An 11489-nucleotide genomic window follows, 5' to 3' on the forward strand; every position below is an offset into this window, starting at 1 on the left:
AATCGCAGCACACCAGGCCTCCCTATCCATCACCAACTCCCGGAGTTTACTCAAACTCATGTCCATCGAGTAGGTGATGCCATCCAGCCTTCTCATCCTCTGTCGTCCCCTTCTCCTCCTGCCCCCAGTACCTCCCAGCATCAGGGTCTTTTCCAGTGAGTCAACTCTTCGCATGAGGTGGCCAAAGTATTGGGAGTTTCAGCTTCAGCATCAGTCCTTCCAATGAACACCCAGGACTGATCTCCTTTAGGATGGACTGGTTGGATCTCCTTGCAGTCCAAGGGACTCTCAAGAGTCTCCTCCAACACCACAGTTCAAAAGCATCAATTTTTCGGTGCTCAGCTTTCTTCACAGTCCAACTCTCACACCCATACATGACCACTGGAAAAACCATAGCCTTGACTAGACGAACCTTTGTTGGCAAAGTAATGTCTCTGCTTTTTAATATGCTATCTAGGTTGGTCATAACTTTCCTTCTAAGGAGTAAGCGTCTTTTAATTTCCTGGCTGCAGTCACCAGCTGTAGTGATTTGGGAGTCCAAAAAAATAAAGTCTGCCACTGTTTCCACTGTTTCCGCATCCATTTGCCATGAAGTGATGGGACCAGATGCCATGATCTTAGTTTTTTGAATGTTGAGCTTTAAGCCAACTTTTTCACTCTCCTCTTTCACTTTCATCAAGAGGCTTTTTAGTTCCTCTTCACTTTCTGCCAAAAGGGTGGTGTCATCTGCATATCTGAGGTTATTGATATTTCTCCCAGCAATCTTGATTCCAGCTTGTGCTTCTTCCAGCCCAGTGTTTCTCATGATGTACTCTGCATATAAGTTAAATAAGCAGGGTGACAATGTACAGCCTTGATGTACTCCTTTTCCTATTTGGAACCAATCTGTTGTTCCATGTCCAGTTCTAACTGTTGCTTCCTGACCTGCATATAGGTTTCTCAAGAGGTGGGTCAGGTGGTCTGGTGTGCCCATCTCTTTCAGAATTTTCCAGTTTATTGTGATCCACACAGTCAAAGGCTTTGGTATAGTCAGTAAAGCAGAAATAGATGTTTTTCTGGAACTCTCTTGCTTTTTCGATGATCCAGCGGATATTGGCAATTTGATCTCTGGTTCCTCTGCCTTTTCTAAAACCAACTTGAACATCTGGAAGTTCACGGTTCACATATTGCTGAAGCCTGGCTTGGAGAATTTTGAGCATTACTTTACTGGCGTGTGAGATGAGTGCAATTGTGCGGTAGTTTGAGCATTCTTTTAGATTGCCTTTCTTTGGGATCTTAAGGGGGAGCAAAACCGGCAAGAAGCTTGTTTAGCTTTTTTAAAGGTGTACAATATTCATTTACAGTTTCCTTTTTTCTAAAAGCATTGCTAAATGAAAAAAGAGGGGGAAATGTTTTCTTTTTGGGGCTAGGCAGATTTTTCAGTGTAATCATTTTAGACTTGTATTTACCCTTACCACCCCAAACGTCAGGGCTATGTGAATGAACTAAACATAAACGTTTACAAATCCATTAGGAGGATGAGAGACAAAGAGTAATGGAAAATATTTTGCATGTATTTTCTTATATTTCACCTCCAGAAACTGATTGACTTTAGGTGCTTCTTAATAGAACACAATAATGTTTGTTTACAGAATAGTTTGGATTCAGACAGAAAAGCTCTCCCAGGTACAGGACCCCAGAGTTCTAAAACTACTCCTATCTGTGAAATCACAAGCTGGATCTTAGGAGATTTAGTAACACTACACAATTTTGAATTCGCTTTATTTTTATTTTCCAAAGACTTAACTTATTTAAACCTCCTCACTAATAGGAATGCATGTTTGTATTTATTTCCAGAGCTATTTGTATTTGTCAAACATGTAAACCATAGGTTTATATTATCTCACCCTTAAAAGGCTTTTTTGAAAACCCTTTCACTATTTTAGAAACTTGCTAGGATTATGACTCTGCCCTCCCTTTGCAGGGGGCCCAAGTTCCATCCCTGGTCAGGGAACTAGATCCCACATGTCACCATTTATGTGCTGCAACTAAGACCCCGTGCAACCAAATAAATAAATAAATATTTTTTAAAAATTTGCTGAACCCTTTTATCAAAGATCCAGCCCACATCTGAAAAGTGAAACTATTTCACTTGTGCAGGATAAATTTAATTAGAAAAAAAGGAAGATTACAAGACAAGGTAATGGATGGACTAAAAACAACAATAAATATGAATAGTAGTTTTATTTTTGTTAGGACTTATCCTGGGAAAAAATGGTGTATTAATATAAAGATGATTGGTAGCTAGTTGTGGATTATAATGAATTGTTGTTGTTGTTTAGTTCCTAAAGTGATGTCCAACTCTTTTGCACCTCATGGACTATATGTAGCCTGCCAGGCTCCTCTGTCCATGAGATTTCCCAGGCAAGAGTACTGGAATGGGCTGCCATTTCCTCCTTCAGGGGAACTTCCCAACCTAGGGATTGAGCCTGCATCTCCTGCAGTGGCAGGCAGGTTCTCTATCACTGAGCCACAAGGGAAGCCCATTATAATGACTAGCACGTGGTATTTTTCTTCAAGGGCTTGCAGTTGTTGATACTATTTATTCAGTCCAGCAAATATCTACTCTGTGCCAGGTGCTGTTTAGATTGTGGCACAAACATTAATAACAAGATAATCAACTATTCCTCAGTTAAAAAAAAATAAAGACAAAATCTCTGCCTTCATGCAGCTATATTTCACGTGAAAGACATCAAACATTTTAACACATAAGATCATCTCAAATACTATAATTAAACTATTTTATTTCTTTATTGCTGTAAAGAAGATAAGGTAATGGGATAGAAAGTGATTGAGAGGGAGAGGCATACTCTGAAGAGATGCCATTTGAGCCGAGTCCTGAGGAACGAGAGACGTCCACAGAAAGATTCAGGGAAAGAGCCTTCCAGTCGGTGGAACACCAACTATGAAGTCCTTGGGACAGGAAGGTGTTAATTTGAGGGACTTAGAGGCCAGTGGGACCAGACCAAACTGAATGAGGTTGAAGAGAAGCAGGGTCATGGTAAGAAGGATGAATTTTATTCCAGCTGCACAGAGGAACCTATGGAGAGTTTTAAGCACATGGTTGATTTATGATTATGTTTTGAGAGATTTACTCTGGAGGATGTGTTAAACTGTTAGGGGCACTGTAGGATAACCAGAGGCAAGAGTGAAGGTGGAGCAGCAGAGAGGCTGTTGCAGTGGTCTACGGGAGAAGTAAAGTGGTTTGGATTAGTGTTCTAGCAGAGGAGATGGTGAAAAGGGGTCATATTCAGTAAGATTTGGGTGAATATTCAGTAAGAGCCTGAAGGACTTGCTGATGGATTGGATGCAAATGAAAGGGGAGAAAAGGAATCAAAGATAACTCACATTTTTGGTCTGAGCAACCAGGTAAAAAGGAGGCTGGTGAGAAAAAGCTCTAAAAGGGAAAACCAGGAGTTGTGTTTTAGACATGTTAAGTTACAGATACCTATTATACATCTGGAGTAGGTAGTTGGATATATATAGAACTAGTCTAAGGGGAGAGGTGTGTGAGTCAGAAACACTTCACTAAAAAAAGAGAAAGAAAGAACATAGAGAAAAAAAAAAAAAAGAGCCCAAGAAGGTGGGTAGAAAAGAAGCCACTGCCTGTGAATTAGGAGGAAGACCAAGAGACTGCTTCAAAAAGAATGAAAGTGGTCAGCTGTGTTAAATAATGCTGAGACTGCAAAAGATGAAAACAAAGAAATGATTGCCTTTGGCAACATGAAGGTCATTAATGACCTTGATGACAGCCATGTCTGTGGAATGGTGGGAATGAAAGCTGAAATGGAGGAGGTTGAGAAGAGAAATGATGGAAACATGGGTATATAGAATGCTTTGAAGACTGTTAATGGAAACAGAAATGGCGCACTATTTGGAGGGGGATATGGGGTTGTATTAGGCTAAGGACTATAACTCCTACCTCCCTGTCAATAAGAACCGAAGTTTATTTATTGCTGAGTCACAGTCCATTGTAAATTGAGTGGCTTTCTTCTGTAAGTAATCCAGGAGCCTAAATTCCTTTTATCTTGTAGCACCAACATGTGGCCTTCAAAATCACCTTGGAAAAGGAAAGAGGGTAGAGAATCACAAATGGGAGATTTTTATGGACCAGACCTGAAAGTGGAATACATTACTTCTTGTCTACTTTCCATATGGCCTCCACAAAGGGGCTGAGAAATATAATTTGAGAAATGGAATTTAGTTATGTGCGCTGGAAGTAGGGAAGATATTGAACATGAGTAATCACTAGCAGTCTCTGGTACTGAACTCTTGTTTTTTTTTAGAGAGGGTGCAATTAAATCATGTTTGTAAAAGATGAGACTGACTCACTAGTGAAGGAGAAACTGGCAGTGATTGAGAGGAAGGGAATCATGAGTATGGGAGAAAGGGTGAAATCTAGAGCACAGGTTATAGGGTTGGCCACAGATTGGAATGCAAACACTTCCTCTTTGGTTACAGGAAGGAAGGCAGAACCTGGTAGACCTGATGGTATGGAGATGAAGTAGTCAGTCGCATTCCATTTTTTTTTTTTTTTTAGTGATGTGTAAGGTATGAGGTTATGTTCAGCTGAGAGTGGAGGGCGCAAGAAAGAAGAGAAGTTTAAAATGCAGTGTGAAAGTGGAACATTATATGTGTCTGGCTGTACTTTTTTGAATGACCAGTTGAAATTTGTGGTCATAAATATAATGCCAGAGTAGTACACAGTATTTCATATATGGTTGTTAACCCAGGGTATATCAATGGGTTTCTTTCTGAAAAAGAAGACAAAGAACTAGGAAAATTTAAATCTGAATGGAAATATGAAGGAGGGATGCCAAGTACCTCTAAGCTCAAACATACATACATACTCCCTGGGAGTGTCACCCATTCCCATGATGTTACCTGTTGTACCAGGACTATATATACAGCCTAGATCTTTTCATGGGTTTCAGACCTGTATATCTGATTGTTTATTAGGAGACTCATAGACATCCTGGATTCAATCAACACATCTTCTCTTCCAAGTTTACCCTTACTCCCATATTTTTTGAACCACCATCTACCCAGACACAAGTTAGAAAGTTAGGAGCCATCTTTGACTCTCTAACTGTCCTCCACCTAACCCACAATGTAGGATCTTCAAGTCCTGCTGATTTTACCAGTCCATTATGAATCCATTATTTTTCCATCTTAACTGACATTGTTCTGTGCAAATCTTCATCGTATCTCACCTAAACTACTGTAATGGACCTCTATTTGCCTGTCTATATCTTGGTCCCATTTGAAAGCCTTTCAGTCATATTCAAACCCATTGCTGCTTGAATCCTCTGGACGAATGCACATCAGACCAAACCACTCTTTTTTTTTTTTTTTTTTTTAATTTTTTTATTAGTTGGAGGCTAATTACTTCACAACATTTCAGTGGGCTTTGTCATACATTGATATGAATCAGCCATAGATTTACACGTATTCCCCATCCCGATCCCCCCTCCCACCTCCCTCTCCACCCGATTCCTCTGGGTCTTCCCAGTGCACCAGGCCCGAGCACTTGTCTCATGCATCCCACCTGGGCTGGCGATCTGTTTCACCATAGATAGTATACATGCTGTTCTTTTGAAACATCCCACCCTCACCTTCTCCCACAGAGTTCAAAAGTCCATTCTGTATTTCTCTGTCTCTTTTTCTGTTTTGCATATAGGGTTATCGTTACCATCTTTCTAAATTCCATATATATGTGTTAGTATGCTGTAATGTTCTTTATCTTTCTGGCTTACTTCACTCTGTATAATGGGCTCCAGCTTCATCCATCTCATTAGGACTGATTCAAATGAATTCTTTTTAATGGCTGAGTAATATTCCATGGTGTATATGTACCACAGCTTCCTTATCCATTCATCTGCTGATGGGCATCTAGGTTGTTTCCATGTCCTGGCTATTATAAACAGTGCTGCAATGAACATTGGGGTGCACGTGTCTCTTTCAGATCTGGTTTCCTCAGTGTGTATGCCCAGAAGTGGGATTGCTGGGTCATATGGCAGTTCTATTTCCAGTTTTTTAAGGAATCTCCACACTGTTTTCCATAGTGGCTGTACTAGTTTGCATTCCCACCAACAGTGTAAGAGGGTTCCCTTTTCTCCACACCCTTTCCAGCATTTATTGCTTGTAGACTTTTGGATAGCAGCCATCCTGACTGGCGTGTAATGGTACCTCATTGTGGTTTTGATTTGCATTTCTCTAATAATGAGTGATGTAGAGCATCTTTTCATGTGTTTGTTAGCCATCTATATGTCTTCTTTGGAGAAATGTCTGTTTAGTTCTTTGGCCCATTTTTTGATTGGGTCATTTATTTTTCTGGAATTGAGCTGCAGGAGTTGCTTGTATATTTTTGAGATTAATCCTTTGTCTGTTTCTTCATTTGCTATTATTTTCTCCCAATCTGAGGGCTGTCTTTTCACCTTACTTATAGTTTCCTTTGTAGTGCAAAAGCTTTTAAGTTTCATTAGGTCCCATTTGTTTAGTTTTGCTTTTATTTCCAATATTCTGGGAGGTGGGTCATAGAGGATCTTGCTGTGATTTCTGTCGTAGAGGGTTTTGCCTATGTTCTCCTCTAGGAGTTTTATAGTTTCTGCAGACCAAACCACTCTTGTGCTATAAGGCCATTCATTAACCTTAGAGCCATCATCATCAGAATGACTAAAATTAAAAGGACAATACCAAGTGTTGGTGGGGAGACAGAACAAATGGGATTCTCATAAAATTTTTGTTGAAATGGAAATTTGTACAACAACCTGGGAAAATTGGCAGTAGTTCAGTTCAGTCACTCAGTCGTGTCCAACTGTTTGTGACCCTATGGACTGCAGCATGCCAGGCTTACCTGTCCATCACCAACTCGCAGAGCTTGGTCAGACTCATCGTCCATCAAGTCAATGATGCCATCCAACCATCTAAAGCTCTGTTGTCCCGTTCTCCTCCTGCCTTCGATCTTTCCCAGCATCAGGGTCTTATTTAATGAGTCAGTTCCTCGCCAAGTGGCCAAAGTATTGGAGTTTGAGCTTCAGCATCAGTCCTTCCAATGAACATTCAGGACTGATTTCCTTTAGGATGGACTGGTGGCATCTCCTTGCAGTCCAAGTTACTCTCAAAAGTAACCACAGTTACTCTCTGTCACCACAGTTCAAAAGCATCAACTCTTCGGCACTCAGCTTTCTTGATAGTCCAACTCTCACATCTATACATGACTGCTGGAAAAATCATAGCTTTGGCTAAATGGACCTTTGTTAGCAAAGTAATGTTTCTGCTTTTTAATATCCTATCTAGGTTGGTCATAGCTTTTCTTTCAAGGAGCAAGTGTCTTTTATTTTCATGGCTGCAGTCACCATCTGCAGTGATTTTGGAGCCCCCAAAAATAAAGTCTGTCACTGTTTCACTGTTTGCCCATCTATTTGCCATGAAGTGATGGGACCAGATGCCATGATCTTAGCTTTCTGAATGTTGAGTTTTAAGCCAACTTTTTCAAATACCTAATGATCCAGCAATACTAATCTTGGATATATTCCAAACAGAAATAAGTGTCTGTCTCTACCAAAAGACAGATAAGAATATTTAAGTCACCTTTATTTGTATTATCCAATGATAGGAAAACAACTCAAATATTTATCAGCAACAGAATGGATAAATAAACTGTAATATATCCATAACATAGACTTATCCCCAATTATGAAAAAGAATATACTATTGCCACATATTATGGGTGAGTTATAAATTTAAAAGTCACATACAATAGAGTATATACTATATGAATCCACCTGTATCAAGTTCAAAAACAGATAAAAATAATTATTATAATAGAGGGCAAAATACTAGGTGTCTTTGAGGGTAGAAATTGATGAGAAGTGGCCCTGAAGGAGCCTTTTGAGTTGCTGGAAACATCCCATATCTTGATCTGGGGGATGAGTGACAAAGTCTGTCTCCTTGACCAAACTCTTGTCGGGCTCCTCTGAGCCCTCTTGTCAACTCGGCCTCATGCTTGACCTTTAACAACTGAAGGTTCTCAGCACAAGTAATGCTGTCAACCCTCTCTTGCTAAAAGACTTGAGTAAATTCTAGCAAAGTTTCTGTAGCTTCAGGCCGCAACCCTAAGATGACAACTTCAGCCCCCATAGGTTTTCAACTCGAGAAAACTGAAGGTTGCCAAAAGAATTTACTGTTTATTCCAGCCAACACTTAAAGTAAGGGCCGCGATCTCTCAGTTTCTGTGGGTAGGTGGGACCCTCACTTCTGGAAGTGCCAGTTAAGAGACTTGGATGGCCTAAATCCATTGGCCAGCTCCCCTTCCCACTTTTTATAAATTTCCACTTCCCTCATGCTGCCCATTTGCTTCCCTATTGCCTCATTCTCCCTTGAAAATGTCCAGTTACCTCTGCACAAGTAAAAATTGCAGTCAGTTTATACTGGGTTATCTTTCCTACTGAATAGAATCTTTCTTCTCTAACTAGTGTTTGGCTTTGTTTATCTTTGAAACAGGTTACATATATTTACAAGTTAATCGAGCTATACAGGTATATAGTTTGTCTACTTTATGTATACTTCTCTTTTTAAAAGTATTTGAAAAGATTTTTGAATACTTTTCCCCACCAGGGCCACACAACCTTGAGACCCTACCTTGAGACCCTGCTTACCACCTCCCTCTTCTTCGCATCCTCCCTCTCCTCTGCATCCTGTGCACATTTTTTTTCATTTTATTTCAATTTTTTTTAAATGATGTAATACATTTTAAAAATTTATACAATTGTGAAAGGTTATTTTCTCTTTATAGTTATTCCAAAATATTTAGCTATGTTCCCTGTGTGGTATAATACATCTTTGAGCCTATCTTATAATCTTGTTATTTTTTAAATGTTTTTATTTATAATATTTATTTACTTATTTGGCTGCACCAGGTCTTTATTGCAGCATGCAGGATCTTTTAGTTGCAGCATGTGGGATCTAGTTCCCTGACCAGGATCAAACCTGGCCCTCTGCATTGGGAGCACAGAGTCTTAGCCACTGGACCACCAGGGTCCCCATGAACCCATCTTATACCCAGTAATTTGTACATCTGCCCCCGCCCCCGCCTTACTTCCCCTGGTTCATTCCTCCTCATGCTTTAAGACCTCGCTTATAGGAAACCATTACAGGTTCCTCTGGTCAGATAGGCTGTTTCTACTCTGGGCAACATAGTAGCCAGCAAATCATCTACCACTCATTTTACCACACCAAAGTACAGGTCCTGTGCCTGGCTCCCAAGCATGTGTGCTAAGTCACTTCAGTCGTGTTTGACTCTGTGGCCATGTGGAGTGTAGCCCACCAGGCTCCTGTCCATGGGATTCTCCAAGCAAGAATACTGGAGTAGGTTGCCATGCCCCTTTTCAGGGGATCTTCCCCAACCCTGGCATCGAACCTGCATCTCTTATGTCTCTTGCATTGGCAGGGTGGTTCTTCACCAATAGCACCACCTGGCCTGGCTCCCTTACTAAACTATAAAATCCTTGAAAGCAGGGCCTCTTATTCCAGATGGCTGTCACATAGCAGAAGTTCAATATTTGTTGAATGAATTATCTTGTCTAGAGATCAGCACCTTTGTTTCTCCGCCCTGGTGTGCTCATTGAACATGCTACCATGTCTGGGCTCTAGTGTGTGGTATAGCATATACCTTACATTTGGATAGCTCTTCTGAGCCTACAATGAATCTTATGATAAAACTTTGTTATAACTATATCTATTCAGTTTAATGACAGGTGTCTTTTTTTTTCTTTCCACAAGAATTAAAATGTTTAAGCCATGTTCTTTAGTATCAAGAGTAATGCCTTTCTGCCCAACCAGATCAGTCAGTGTTCACTGTTTTATAGCAAATATTTGTAACATCCCCTTTACTACCCCAAAATGAAAGTCTTATGTATAATCTACCTTACAAGTATGTTTTCAAACAAAAATAATGCCATAATAGCAATATAAAGCAAAATAGGAAGCCATTTATGAAAAATAATATTGACTTTGATATGTAAATGTTTGGGCATGACTACATTAAAAGACCATAATGAAGATTTTAAATGTTTGTACTTATACATAGAATCACAGGCTACAAATGCAGCCTGATACTGATGTGTTGTATTAGTAGACTGTCACAGTTGCAATTTTTCAACTTTTAAAAAGTTTTTCTCATAAAGTAATCATCTCTTGATTTATACAGTACAATCAGCCCTCTGTATCCATGGGTTCCATATCTACAGTTTCAACCAATCATAATTTGAAAATAATTTGGGGAAAATATTTCAGAAAGCTCAAAAAAGCAAAACTTGAATATGCTGTGCACTAGCAACTATTTGCATGGCATTTCCATTGTATTTACAACTATTTACATAGCATTTCCATTATATTGAGTATTATTAGTAATTTAGAGATGATTTAAAGTATATAGGGAGGATTGCTCTAGGTTTTATGCAAATACTGTGCCATTTTATGTAAGAAACTTGGGCATAAGAGAATATTTGATATGGGGGGAAAGGTCCTAGAACCAATCACTTTTGGACACTGACGAACAACTATAATTGCATTACTGGGAAGTTCATATGTAAAATGGAATTGTGATCTAGGCTTGCATTATAAATAGACTTTTCATGTATATGAATGTACATTTTTGGTGAGACATAGGAAGGTCATGAAGATGGGAGACAATTCTTGGCCATACTAGACTGTTCTTTGCAGAGAATCTAGTGTCTAGCATTCCTGACTACCCCTGCAGTAAATGTCAGAGGTATTCCTATGTTATTGTGGACTATTTGGTCATAGAGTTCCAGAATATCTCCAATGGTTTGGAACACTGGTTCTTGAATTTTGGTAGTCAGAAGAATCACTTCTTGGGAATACATATGCTTTGGTTCCACTCCCAGAAATTCTGGTTTAGTGGGTAGGAGAAGGGCCCTGACATCTATATTTTGTATTGATTACCCTATAAGTGAGAGAATCCTAAATAATATTTAATGGAGGCTGTGAAAAAAGGCTGTTGAATTATTGTTGTTCCATATTTAACTAAGGGCCCTGGCTTTGCAAACAACACAGACCTTGGATTTGAATTGTAGACAGTAGTACACTTCTCTCTAAATACTTTAACGTGCATAAGCAGTTATTTTTACACTGCTGTAATAACCAGAATGATCCTGTTCATCAGATTCAATGCATCTCTTCCTTAGAAAATTTTATTTTCTGTTTTTTCAGTTTTTAATGATTTTTTTTATGTGGACCATTTTTAAAGTCTTTATTGAACTTATTGAAGAACAATGTTGCTTCTGTTTTATGTTTTGGGTTTTTTTTGGCTGAAAGGCATGTAGGATGTTAGCTCCCCAACCAGGACTCAAACCCATTCCCCCTGCATTGGAAGATGAAGTCTTAACCACTGGACTTCCAGGCAGGCCACAGATGAACATGACCAC

This window comes from Dama dama, chromosome 11, assembly GCF_033118175.1.
Source record: "Dama dama isolate Ldn47 chromosome 11, ASM3311817v1, whole genome shotgun sequence".
NCBI classification, from domain to species: Eukaryota; Metazoa; Chordata; class Mammalia; order Artiodactyla; family Cervidae; genus Dama; species Dama dama.